The sequence below is a fragment of the Heterodontus francisci genome, chromosome 30, assembly GCF_036365525.1.
Source record: "Heterodontus francisci isolate sHetFra1 chromosome 30, sHetFra1.hap1, whole genome shotgun sequence".
In the NCBI taxonomy this organism is placed as follows: domain Eukaryota; kingdom Metazoa; phylum Chordata; class Chondrichthyes; order Heterodontiformes; family Heterodontidae; genus Heterodontus; species Heterodontus francisci.
Window position 1 is genome coordinate 7,048,010 of NC_090400.1, and position 14,152 is coordinate 7,062,161.

General features: G+C 43.1%; 1 protein-coding gene across 6 annotated transcripts in view; it reads left to right on the plus strand.

Moving 5' to 3' along the window:
- Positions 1–330: 330 nt before the first annotated feature.
- Positions 331–14,152, plus strand: part of camkk1a (calcium/calmodulin-dependent protein kinase kinase 1, alpha a) — a 362,000-nt gene continuing 348,178 nt past the window's right edge. For 3 of the 6 annotated variants that reach the window (XM_068010057.1, XM_068010055.1, XM_068010064.1), the window contains exons 1-3: positions 331–619; positions 3,024–3,162; positions 3,755–3,924. The gene's annotated coding sequence lies outside the window, so the exon portion shown is untranslated. The remainder of the gene's footprint in view (positions 620–3,023; positions 3,163–3,754; positions 3,925–14,152) is intronic. The other 3 variants (XM_068010056.1, XM_068010060.1, XM_068010058.1) reach the window with 3 other exon arrangements.

Genomic DNA, 14,152 nt, shown 5'->3' on the forward strand with positions numbered 1-14,152 from the left:
GTGGTTCTGCCTTCAGCAGCCTTGGCCCAAAGCTCTAAAATTTCCTCCTTAAACCTTCCCGTCTCTCCTCCTTCAAGACGCTCTTCACTATCCACCTTTTTGTCCCAAGCGTGTTAACGATTCCTTCTTTGGATCGGTGTCAATTGTCCGGTTACCCTGAAACGCCGTGGGACATTTTACAATATTAAAGGCGCTATATAAATGCAAGTTGTTGTGGGTCTGCTGCCAGCTCACAGAATCGTTCCAGCGCAGAATGAGGCCATTCGGCCCATCGTGTCTGCACTGGCTCTCCGGAAGAGCAGCTAACCACGACCTGCCGATTTATCATAGATTGGTGACATATATTTATCGTCACTGCTCCTTCAAATAATAATTCCTTCTTTGTAAAGTTCAATGTTCGCCGCAAAATCCAGTTTTTTTTCCCACACTTAAAAAGAACATTTTAAAGTGACAAGCCCAGCACTCCAAACACCGGGCGCTGGGACCCGGAGGAAGCCCCGGCGTCTGCCTCCGGGAGTGGGTCTGCTCGGGAACCGAGACCGGCACCGGGAGGAGCGGAGCTGCGGCGGCAGACGGGAATTGGTACCGGGATCGGGAGCAGGAAGAGCGGGCAGCAAAGGTAGGTGTAGTCGGCCGGGCTGGTCCCGGGGCAGACAGACGGTGTGAACCGTGATAGTGTCTCCAATAACAGGAAGCAGTGCCCTTAACAACAGGAGTCAGCGACACCGTGTTCCTAATAACAAGAATCAGTGATACTGTGTCCCTAATAACAGATATCGTCATCCCTAATAACAGGAATCGGGGACACCCTGTCCCTAATAACAGAAATCATCATTCCTAATAACAGGAATCGGGGACACCGCGTCCCTAATAACAGGAATCGGGGACACCCTGTCCCTAATAACAGAAATCATCATTCCTAATAACAGGAATCAACATCCCCAGTAACAGGAATCGGGGACACCGCATCGCTAATAACAGGAATCGGGGATACCCTGTCCCTAATAACAGAAATCATCATTCCTAATAACAGGAATCGGGGACACCGCGTCCCTAATAACAGGAATCGGGGACACCCTGTCCCTAATAACAGAAATTATCATTCCTAATAACAGGAATCGGGGACACCGTGTTCCTAATAACAAGAATCAGTGATACTGTGTCCCTAATAACAGATATCGTCATCCCTAATAACAGCAATCATCATCCCCAGTAACAGGAATCGGGGACACCGCGTCCCTAATAACAGGAATCATCATTCCTAATAACAGGAATCGGGGACACCGTGTCCCGAATAACAGAAATCATCATTCCTAATAACAGGAATCTGTGACACCGTGTCCCTAATAACAGAAATCATCATCCCTAATAACAGGAATCTGTGACCGTGTCCCTAATAACAGAAATCATCATCCCTAATAACAGGAATCGGAGACACCGTGTCCCGAATAACAGAAATCATCATCCTTAATAACAGGAATCGGGGATACCGTGTTCCTAATAACAGAAATCAACATCCTTAATAACAGGAATTGGGGACACCGTGTCCCTAAATACCAAAATCAGGTACACCATGCCCTAATGACGGAAATTGGGGGACGCCATGAACAAGAACAAAGTACAGCACAGGAACAGGCCATTCGGCCCTCCAAGCCTGTGCCGATCTTGATGCCTGCCTAAACTAACACCTTCTGCACTTCCGGGGACCGTATCCTTCTATTCCCATCCTATTCACGTATTTGTCTAGATGCCTCAACCTTTCCTCAGGAATCAGCCTAGTAAACCTTCTCTGATCTTTTATTTTTCCCAAGAATATTCTTTATTCATAAAATTTGTAAAATTCATTCCAAAACAGTTCAAATTGACATTACATAAAGTGCCAGAGACATCGGTTTCTTTCAACACAGTGCACAAGGTGCCTCACTGCACTTGCCATTTCAGGTTACGTCTACAATATAGCTTTACATTTCATGTCAAATGTTTTCTGGTGAATATAGACTGAGTGATCTTACATAGTTTCCAGTCCCTCGGTTCACTATGGCGGGAAGGCCTTACCCAGTGGCCTTCCTCATCGAGCCTGTGCTGCGCCTGTCCCAAGCTTTAGTGCGTCCCTTAGCACGTAGTCCTGGACCTTGGAATGCGCCAGTCTACAACACTCAGTCGTGGAAAACCAGCAAGTTTTGGGCAGACCAAAGAGTTTCTTTCACCGAATTGATGGATATCCCTCCTTTATATGAAGGAGACGCAGTACTCTAGTGTGGTCTCACCAATGCTCTACACAGTATTAGCAAGACTTCCCTACTTTTATACTCCATCCCCCTTGCAATAAAGGCCAACATTCCATTTGCCTTCCTAATTACTCACTGTACCTGCATACTGATTTTTTGTGATTCATGTATAAGCACACTGCGATCCCTCTGTACTGCAGCATTCTGTAGTGTCACTCCATTTAAACAATATTTTGTTTTTCTATTCCTACAGAAGTGGCTAACCTCACATTTTCTCACATTGTACTCCATTTGTCAAATTTCTGCCCACTCATTTAACCTATTCTATATCCCGTTGCAGATTCTGTGTCCTCCTCCCTGTTTGCTTTCCCATCTATCTTTTGTAAAGTCAGAAAATTTGGCTACAATACACCATAAAACATTGGACTGCATATTGCAAAGTGTAGCTTTTGGGTAACTGGCCATCAGGTAGCTCAGTTCATTACAATCTGGTGGTCAGGCTGTAGGATTTTCTGTAATGAGAGGAGGGAAAAGTCTATTGAATTTATAATTAAAATAAAGATCATAATTAACACTACAGTGTTTCTTACTTGCAGTAATATGCAGGGCTGATGAGCACCAGCATAACAAACTCGTACTGTAATTAAAACAGCAAGCACTCAAAACACTCAACAGGTCAGGCAGCTTGCGTAGAGAGAGAAACCAATTTAACGTTTCAGCTCATTTCGCTTCATCAGAACTCTGATCCTGCCAGACTGGTTGAGTGTTTTCCAGCCTTTTCTGTTTTTATTTCAGATTTCCAGCACCCGCAGTTTTTTGCTATCATCACGTTGTACGTTAGTCACAGGAGCACATCCTGGGGCTGCAGCCAAACCTATTTCATTCAGTTACTAGATAACTGAGACTTAAAGGACTATCGACTGCAGCAAAAAAGGTATCTGTAACTGGCAAATATGTTTGCATTGCTATATCAAATGTGTTTTCAAGGGAGTGGGTAGGAGAGAATTGTGATCTCTTTTAAAATCAGAAAAGGAAGAGATGAAAGAGGAGAGAGGAAATGTATTCTGTATAATGTTGTTGAACGTTTTTGTACCAAACATAACTATTGCATCTAAAGAACAAAGAGAAATATAAATGAAAAACATTTATTGACTGTAGGTATGGGCAGGTAACACCTGCTGACTGTCGGAAAGGAATGTTGGAGATTGTTGAGCACTATTGGGACAAATTACAGAGATTTTAACTGCGTTTAAGACAGATCCATAATTAGGAAAGGGAAATATTTTATGCTAGGGAGGCTGTTGGAAAGAAAAGCATCCAAAAGCAAATATCTCTTAAATAGGAAATCACTGAGCATCAATAAGGGGTAGGATAGATAGACAAGAGCACAAGGATGGTTACTTAATATTGTGCCTCTGTGTGCTGACCTATCTGTGATTATTGAAATGAATTGTTATCCCAATGTTTTGGTGAATTTCTGTGGTAATCAAGGCATACTGGAGATGGATTTAATTTCTTTATTCCAGTGCCAACTATGAGAAATCTGGGGTCCGATAAAGCAGAACCTGTTAGAAAGTAAAGTTACAAAAGCAAAGTACTGCAGATGCTGGAAATCTGAAATAAAAACGGAGAATGCTGGAAATACTCAGCAGGTCAGGCAGCATCCGTGGAGAGAGAAACAGAGTTAAAGTTTCAGGTTGGTGACCCATCATCAGAACAATAAAGTTACCTGTGCTCAATGCAAAACATGCCTTCATCCCAATTTCAAAAGAGCGCACCTTATTGTATCTCTGTGTCAGTTTGCATATCTATCTGCTCTGTATGAAAATGCCAATTTCGTGCCAAGCTCCAGTTTGCTTGCGCTGTGTGTCCTTGCCCGCATGGATCATGGTTAGGACTGTTTAAACTCATTTCACATTGGTCCCTTTGTAGTCAATCGATGAGAGATCCACGCCATCAGTTTGTACTTGACCATTTGGGTTTGCTGTTTCCTCTATTTGCCTGATCTGTAGGTGTACAGTACTGTAGTGGACTAGTAACCTAAAGGCCTGGATTAATAATGGGCAAAACATTAGTTTAAATCCTACCATGTCAAAAAATTTGACTTCAGTTTAAAATTCATTCATGGCATATGGGCGTCACTGGCAAGGTCGGCATTTATTGTGCATCGCTAGTTGCTGTTGAAAAGGTGATGGTGAGCCACCTTCTTGAAGCACTGCAGTCTGTGTGGTAAGGGTACTCCAGTACTGCTGTTAGGTAGGGAGTCCCAAGATTGTGATCCAGCAACAGTGAAGTAACAGTGATATATGTCCAGTTCAGAATGGTGTGTGATTTGGAGGTGGTGGTGTTCCCATGCATCTTCTGCTCATTTCCTGCTAGGTGGTGGAGGTCGTGGATTTAAGAGGTTCTGTCTATGAAGCCTTGGTGACTTCAGAATCACAGACTTGTTACAGTGCATCCTTGCTGTCTGCCTCTCGCTATACCCCACACCACCCTGATGTGACTATCGACTCCAATTTTTGCTGCTTAGTACTGTTCAGGAACTGTGGAAAATTTCAGTATAATTTTCACAAGGTACAGTTACAGTGAAACAATGACATCACTGTAGGGATTGCTATTCATTATCTAATCTTACAAAATAATCATAAAAATCTCTTAAGATATAGTTTCCCTACAGAGCACAAAGGAAGTCTGTGTCATTCAATCCTATCAAGCTGATGTAAACTCACTCATGATTCACACACAAATGCAAAAGCTATCATGCAGTGCCCATGTGACCTCCTTTGTCTCTATCTTTTTTATATTAGGAAGTGATACAAGTTGGACCAGATAGGTTCTGTAGTGTTATCAATTCAGTCTTCCCTAACAATCCTCAAATGAACCTCAGAGGAGATGTTTATATATGAACGGTACAAAAAATAACAAAGGAATTATTAGCTGAGAATTGGAACGGAGAAAGAGGCAGAGGGAGAGAGACAGAGTGACACACAGAGAGAAAGAGACAGACAGAGAGAGTAAGAGTCTGAAAAACAGAGGCAGAGAGGGAGAGATGGGCAGACCCACACACAGGCAGAGAGAGACAAAGAGACCCAGAGAGGTAGACAGCAGGCAGGTGCAAGAGAGAGGGAGGTGCTATGACTGCACAATGTTCTGATACGTTGATCTAATGTAGCAAGCAACCTGGAGAAAGATTGTTGATGTAGAGAAAGTGCTTAAAGAGATTTCAGTGGGGGTGTTGAAATGGTGCAGCATTTGTTAGCAGCACTTTCTGTATTGCTTTATCACATCTGGTGAATGTGGATGAGTCTGCAGAATGCAGAACTTCTTCCTCTGTAGTATGGAAATCTGCATATCCTTTAAATTGTCCAGCAATTCATGCACGTTAATGTGCTGCCACCCCTCAGCTCTGCACTTACAGGAGCAGAATTAAAGGAGCACATCAAGCGGGTGTTGTTCAGTAAAGAGCATCTATGAAGAGGCAAGGGCTTGAATGTAGAACTGTTACCCAGGTAACAAGGTGCATTAATGAAAAAAGTATTTTAGTCAAGCAAAGCACATGTTCGTTTCTGGCAGGGGAAATAATAGAGTGAAACTGACTATTGTCTGCATTTAGTTTTGATCTTTTTTTAAGGCTTGCTTGGCGTTTGGGGTCAGTGATGTCACCAGGTCCGCCTCTACCATTGGAATGCAGCTTTCCGTCGTTCTATCTTCATTGGCCTTTGAGTCATTTACGGCACAGAAGGAGGCCATTCGGCCCATCGAGTCCATGCCGGCTCTCCACGGAGCTACGCAGTCAGTCCCACTCCCCGGTTCGATCCCGGTAGCCCTGCAAGTCCATTTCTCTCATGTGGCCATCCAACTTTTCTTGAAGTCATTGATCATCTCTGCTTCCACCACCCTCGTGGGCAGCGAGTTCTAGGTCATTACCACCTACTGCATAAAAAAGTGCTTTCTCATGTGCCCTCGCATCCTTTGCCCAAAACTTTCAATCTGTGTCCCCTAGTGTACCATTAATGGGAACAGATTTTCCTTGCGTTATGAGAGTGCTTCTATGTTTTGTAAAATATGTTTTTAGGGACTTATAATTGAATTATGGACATTGATTCATCTGGAAGCTTGAAGAGATGTTGAACTTTGTGGTTTTTTTTTAGAAGAGGTCACCAGAAGGCTTCGTGGACTTGACTTGTAAACAAGCCCATTCTGGACGGCACCTGTTTTCAGATAAAATACCAGCTTGCTGTTTTGACTTGGAGAAGATGTTTATAGAGGTCAGGAGGCTTGACTTCTGGAATGTTTTTGGTTTCACTTTGAATTGTTAAAAAAGACAGTTGTTTTTTGTCTACCAAGAAAACCCAGCTAATAAGAAAATACGAATTAGGAGCAGAAGTAGGCCATTTGGCCCCTCCAACCTGCTCCGCCCTTCAATAAGATCATGGCTGATCTGTTTGTGTCTCAAATTTCACGCTCCCATCTACCCCCGATAACCTTTGATTCAGGGATTCGTCTCTTTCTCTCTCTCTTGGAAAGAACCCCTACATATCCAATGTGTCAGTCTCCTCTTTCCTCCTGTATTTGAAGAAATCCTGCGTTTTGAATATGTGGGAACCCCTGTTGCGGCATTTCTGCTGTAAGGCCTATCTGAAGCCTCTGTAGCTGCATTTCTTCAACACCACCTGGAAGGCATTGTTCCAGGAAGATCCCAGTGACAGCTATCTATACGTATTTGGGGTGCTAAACCAAAACAAAGGACATCTTCCTATGTCTTCTCTTTTTTTCTTCAAGAATGAGCAAGTATTCAGCCTAAGTGGGTTCTTTGTCTGTTTTTTATTTGTAACAGAGCTCTAAACAAAAATCCCTTCTATTTTTCCAGTTAATGTGTGTGTGTGTGATGGGGTGCTAAGGTAAAAAGGGAACTGTTATATGTCAACCTGTGTGTTTATGCTTTGCTTCATTACTGGTTAAGACTTGTTTTATAATAAACTGATAATTTTGTTGTTTATTAAATAAACCTGGTTGGTGTGTTTTATTCTGGGAAAATTAGAGTATATGATTGACTGCTCCGGTAAGTGGGAAAATGTAAATATATGTTGTGACCTGTGGAGGAGTGGGACTAGAATAAACAGTGCACTCCTGCTGTCTCAGTCGTAGCACTTGTATAACTTATCTAAGCCTGTCATAATCTTGTATACTTCTATTAAATCTTGTCTCAATCCTTTGTTCTAAGGAAAACATCCCCAGTTTTTCCAACCTAACTTTGTAAGTAGAATCCCCCATCCCTGGAATCATTCTGGTAAATCTCCTCTGTACCCTCTCAAGGACCCTCACAGCCATCCTAAAGTGCGGTGAGTAGAACGGGAAGCAATACTTCAGTTGGGCCCAACCAGAGCTTTATAAAGGTTCAGCATAACTTCACTGCTTTTGTATTCAATGCCTCTGTTTATGAAGCTTAAGATCCCATATACTTTACTAACCACTCTCTCAATATATCCTGCCATCTTTAAAGATCGATGCACATGCATCCCAGGTCCCTCTGTTCCTGCACGCTCTTCAGAATTGTGACATTAAGTATATGTTGCCTCTCTCTATTCCCTCTGCCAAAATGCATCACCTCACACTCGTCAGTATTAAATTCCATCTGCCACTTGTCTGTCCATTCTGCTAGCCTATGTCCTGTTGCAGGCTGTTCATATCATCCTCACTGTTTGTCACACCTCCAAATTCGGTGTCATTGGCAAATTTTGAGATTCTGTACTGCTTTTTAGTAACCCACTTCTCAATTTTTACCCTATCCATTGCCTCTACTCTCCCCTTCTACTGATATTTTGTCAGATTCCATTTCCTTAGTGAGCACTGATACAAAGTATTCATTAAGTATAAAATAAAACCAAAAAGTGCTGGAAATACTCAGCAGATCAGGAAGCATCTGTGGAGAGAGAAGCAGAGTTAATGCTTCAGTTCAGTGACCTTTCATCAGAACTTACTCATTGAGTATATTAGCCTTTCCCTGCACCTCTAAGTATATATTACCCACTTTGTTCCTAATAGGTCTAAATCTACCTCTTACTACTTGCTTACTATTTACATGCCTATAGAAGATTTTTGGGTTCCTTTTTATGTTGACTGTCATTCTATTCTCATGTTCTTTGCCAGTCTAATTTTCCTCGTCACCTCCCCTCTCAACGTATTGTATTTGGCCTGGTTCTCACTTGAAGAATTCTCCTGACCTGCATTATACAACTTTTTTTTGTTTCATCATAATCTCTATCTCCTTCGTCATCCAAGGAGCCCTATTATTGGTTCCACTACCTTTTGTCCTTGTTGGAATGTACCTAGCCTGTAGCTGAAGAATCTCGTCCTTAAGATAACCCATTGTTCTGATACAGCTCTTACTGTCAGTCTTTGGTTCCATTCTATCCTTCTCATCATGTTGAAATTAGCCATCTTCCAATTTGGACATAGGTGTTTCGTTCCTTGCTTTTCTGCATTACAATTCTAAACCTTATGATACGATGATCACTCTTACCCAAGTGCTCCCTGACAGGCACTTGGCCCACTTTGCCCACTTGGCACACCTCTTGTCCCAGCGATGCCTCCTTTCTAGTTGGGCTGAGAACATATTGATCTAGTTTAGTTTAGTTTAGTTTTAGAGATACAGCACTGAAACAGGACCTTCGGCCCACCGAGTCTGTGCCGACCATCAGCCACCCATTTATACTAATCCTACAACAATCCCATATTCCTACCACATCCCCACCTGCCCCTATATATTTCCCTACCACCTACCTATACTAGGGGCAATTTATAATGGCCAATTAACCTATCAACCTGCAAGTCTTTGGCATGTGGGAGGAAACCGGAGCACCCGGAGGGAACCCACGCAGACACAGGGAGAACTTGCAAACTCCGCACAGGCAGTACCCAGAATCGAACCCCGTCCCTGGAGTTGTGAGGCTGCGGTGCTAACCACTGTGCCGCCCACACATCCTGAACACATCAGAAGTTCCTCCCGCTCTTTACTCTTTACTCTAAAATTATCCCAATCAATATTTGGGTAATTAAAGTCTCCCAATATCACCACTCTGTAGTTCTTGCGCATCATTGTGATTTCCCTGCAGATTTGCTCCTCTCTCTCTCTCTCTCAATGTTTAGAGGCCTGTAGGATACCCCTAGTAGTGTGATCATACCCGTTTTGCTTCTGAACTCTAATCAAATAGATTCTGTCCTTGACCCTTCAAGGACATTCGCCCTTTCCAACACGGCAATGTCTTCCCTAATCAGTACTGCCACGCCACCTCCCTTTCTTCCTCCTCTGTCTTTCTGACCATTTTCTTCTTTGGCCTCCTTGTCTCGAGAGACAATGGGTAAGCACCTAAAGGTGGTCAGTGGTTTGTGGAGCAGCGTCTGGAGTGGTTATAAAGGCCAATTCTAGAGTGACAGACTCTTCCACAGGTGCCACAGATAAAATTGATTGTCGGGTTGTTACACAGTTGGTTCTCGCCTTGTACCTCTCTTTTGTCCTGCCAACTGCTAAGTCTCTTTGACTCGCCTCTTTTTAGCCCTGCCTTTAAAGCTGTCCACCAGCTCTGGCGATCAATGGCAACTGACTCCTACGACTTGTGATCAATTTCACAGGACTTCATGTCGCGTTTGCAGACATCTTTAAAGCAGAGACATGGACGGCCGGTGGGTCTGATACTAGTGACGAGCTCGCTGTACAATGTGTCCTTGGGGATCCTGCCATCTTCCATGCGGCTTTCCTGGCCAAGCCATCTCGAGCGCTGCTGGCTCAGTAGGGCATATATGCTGGGGATGTTGGCCGCCTCGAGGGCTTATGCGTTGGAGATATGGTCCTGCCACCTGATGCAAAGGATTTTCGGGAGACAGCGAAGATGGAATGAATTGAGACGTCGCTTTTGTCTGACATATATTGTCCAGGCTCGCTGCCATAGAGCAAAGTACTGAGGACACAGGCTTGAAACACTCGGACTTTTGTGTTCCGTGTCAGTGCACCATTTTCCCACACCCTCTTGGCCAGTCTGGACATAGCAGCAGACGTCTTTCCCATGCGTTTGTTGATTTCTGCATCGAGAGACAGGTTACTGGTGATAGTTGAGCCTAGTTAGGTGAACTCTTGAACCACTTCCAGAGCATGGTAGCCGATATTGATGGATGGAGCATTTCTGACATCCTGTCCCATGATGTTCGTTTTCTTGAAGCTGATGGTTAGGCCAAATTTGTTACAGGCAGCCGCAATCCTGTCAATGAGTCTCTGCAGACACTCTTCTGTGTGGGATGTTAATGCAGCATCATCAGCAAAGAGGAGTTCCCTAATGAGGACTTTCCGTACTTTGGTCTTCGCTCTTAGGTGGGCAAGGTTGAATAACCTGCCATCTGATCTTGTGTGGAGGAAAATTCCTTCTTCTGAAGACTTAAACGCGTGAGAGCAGCAGGGAGAAGAAAATCCCAAACAGTGTAGGTGCGAGAACACAGCCCTCTTTCACGCCACTCAGGACAGGAATGGGGTCTGGTGAGGCGCCGCTATGCTGAATTGTGCCTTTCATATTGTCATGGAATGAGGTGATGATACTTAGTAGCTTTGGTGGACATCCGATCTTTGCTAGTAGTAGTCTGAAGAGACCAAGTCTGCTGATGAGGTCAAAGGCTTTGGTGAGATCTATGAAGGCAACGTAGAAGGGCATCTGTTGTTCACGGCATTTCTCCTGTAGCTGGCGAAGGGAGAACAGCATGTCAATGGTGGATCTCTCTGCTCGAAAGCCGCACTGTGCCTCAGGGCATTTTATATGCTTGTATATTAAGCACCCAGTCCTTGCCATTTCTAAGCCACTTTTCCGTTATTGCCACTACGTCATATTCCCACATTGCTCTTTGTGCTTGTAGTTCACCAACCTAAATCACCACACATTGTACGTTTACACACATGCATTGTAATCCTGTCTTTGCATTTCTTGTAGTCCTTCTCCGTCCACTCCCATCTAATACGGAACTACTCCCTTCTCTAATACTGTCTAACACTCTCATCTTATTCCTCTTTTCTACTTCTATATGCTCTACTATGGTCTATACTATATTATGATCTACTAAAAGAACACCAGACTTGCATTTATATAGCACCTTACACAACCTCAGGCCATTCCAAAGTGCTTTAGAGCCAATGAAGCACTTTAGAAGAAGTGTAGTCTGTATTGTAATGTAAGGATCACAGCTACCAATTTGTGTACAGCAAGATCCCAGAAACCAGCAATTAGATAAATCAGCAGATAATCTTTTAGGTGTTGGCGCTGTTTTAACTGCTGCTCATAACTTTCTACCTAACCTCTTGTGACACTTTCTTCCTCTCTCTTTCTATTTGCATCTCTGGCCTTGAAATCATGCTATCTGGAAATTAGCTTAACAAGCTCATGTGAAATTCCTTTGTCCTTTATTTAAATGGCAATGTTAACCTATTTAACAGAGTGCCATTAAAATCATGTGGCATGTTAACGATTTAACAGAGAGCATATTATGAGTTTAGTCATCAGGTTTACACATGAAATAATTTCAAGGCCAGAGTCTGTGTTGAAGATTACCAGTTGCTGTGATTCCTTCTGCCTCAATATGCACTGATGACCTTTGCCATTAACCCCACTTCCTGGCCTGGCAGCAGACCATGAACCAGCTGTTCTTCCTTTTTTAGTCAGTGTACCCTTCATTCCTGGGCAGCTTGTAAACTTCAATCTGTTGTAGCTTCTTAGTTGGTTGTATAGACATGGATCAATGATGGCATTCCCTCCTAAAACAAGGATAGACGTCATCTCTGTGATCCTGCCTAATGTTTCCTTTATTCGTACTGAAGGCAGACTGTCAATGTGCCCATCTTCACTGATCATATAACATTCTCCCCTCCCATTTCTTACTTCCAGTCCAGCTGCAGTTTGTCTCAACCAGTACTGGCTTTCAGGGCAGAACAAACAGATCAAAGAAGACTGTAGGAGGAATTGTTTTATGCAGAGAGTGTGAGAATGTGGACCTCACTGCCACTTGAAGTGCACATAGCACTGATGCATTTAAAGGGAAGCTTGATGCATAGATGAGAGAGCAGGGAACAGAGGGTTATGACAGCCTGGTGGTAGAGGTAATTAGAGTGGGAGGAGGCTCGTGTGGGGTACACACACTAGCGTGGACCAGTTGGTCCTACTTCTGTGCTGTAGTCTCGATGTAATTCAGTGTAATATTTCCTCCTGCAGTCTCCTTCATTGACCTAGTTAGAGATGTCCTTTACTGCCCATTTAAGTTGTTGAGAGTAACACTTGATAGTTAAAGTACCTTGGAAGCAACTGATAGCAAACAAAGTTATGGCATTTTTATTGGACCAACAATTAACCAAATATACATGGAAAATGTTGAGATGTGACCATCACATTTTGCCACAAATCAGTTATTGTCCTATTTGGCTTTCCATTAGAGAAAGTTTATTTTTCTAATACGAAGAGCTTACCTTGGTTGAATTGGTGTTTGGATTTGAGGGTCTCATTGGGCTTAATGGAGCCTTTAGTAATGAAGTCATTAGAGGCTTGGGATCTGAGTCAGAAGGTTGTGAGTTCAAGTCCCACTCCAGAGACTTGTGCACATAATCCAGGCTGACACTTCGTGAAGTGATGAGGGAGTACAGCACTAGAGGTGCCATCTTTCTGATGAGATGTGTAACCAAGGCCTTAAATGACCTAGAATATGGTCAACTACAGATTAAACCAAGAAGCAGCCTGTAAGATACACCCAAGAATTTGAAATTCATGTGAAAAATCTCCAAAGCATATGATGAAAGGTCACTGGCCTGAAATGTTAGCTCTGCTTCTCTCTCCACAGATTCTGCCAGACCTGCTGAGTATTTCCAGCGTTTTTTGTTTTTAATATGGAAGAGGCACCTGGTGGCTTGCATCCTAGGGTTTTAAAGAAGTTGATAGTGGATGCATTGGTTGTAATCTTCCAAAATTCCCTAGTTTCTGGAAAGGTTCCAGCAGATTGGAAAACTGTAAATGAAATGCCCTTATTTAAGAAAGGAGGGAGACAGAAAGCAGGAAATTACAGGCCAGTTCGCCTAACATCTGTCATTGGGAAAATGCTAGAGTCCATTATTAAGGCAGGAGCAGCAGGACATTTAGAAAATCATAATACAATCAGACAGAGTGAACATGGTTTTATAAAAGGGAAATCATGTTTGATAAATTTATGAGAGTTCTTTGAGGATGTAACAAGCAGGGTGGATAAAGGGGAACCAGTAGATAAAGTGTATTTGGATTTCCAAAAGGCATTCGATAAGGTGCCACATAAAAGGTTACTGCACAAGATAAGAGCTCATGGAGTTGGGGTAATATGTGAGCATGGATAGAGGATTGACTACTAACAGCAAACAGAGAGTCAGGATAAATGGGGCATTTTCAGATTGGCAAACTGTATCTAGTGGAGTGCCACAGGGATCAGTGCTGGGGCCTCAACTACTTATGATCTATATTAATAACTTGGATGAAGAGACCAAGTGCATTGTAGCCAAATTTGCAGACGATACAAAGAGGTAGGAAAGCAAGTTGTGAGGCAGACACAACGTTTCTGCAAAGAGCAAAGGTTAAGTGAGTGAGCAAAAATTTGGCATTGCGTGTATAATGTGGGAAAATCTGAGGCTGTCCACTTTGGTAGGAAGAATAGAAAAGCAGATTATATAAATGGAGAGAGGCTGCAGAATGCTGCGGTACAGAGGGATCTGGGTGTCCTCGTACATGAGTCACAAAAGGTTATCATGCAGGTCCAGCAAATAATTAGGAAGACAAATGGAATGTTGGCATTTATTGCAAGGGGATGGAGTATTTATTTTTTTAATTTTTATTTAGAGATACAGCACTGAAACAGGCCCTTCGGCCTACCAAGTCTGT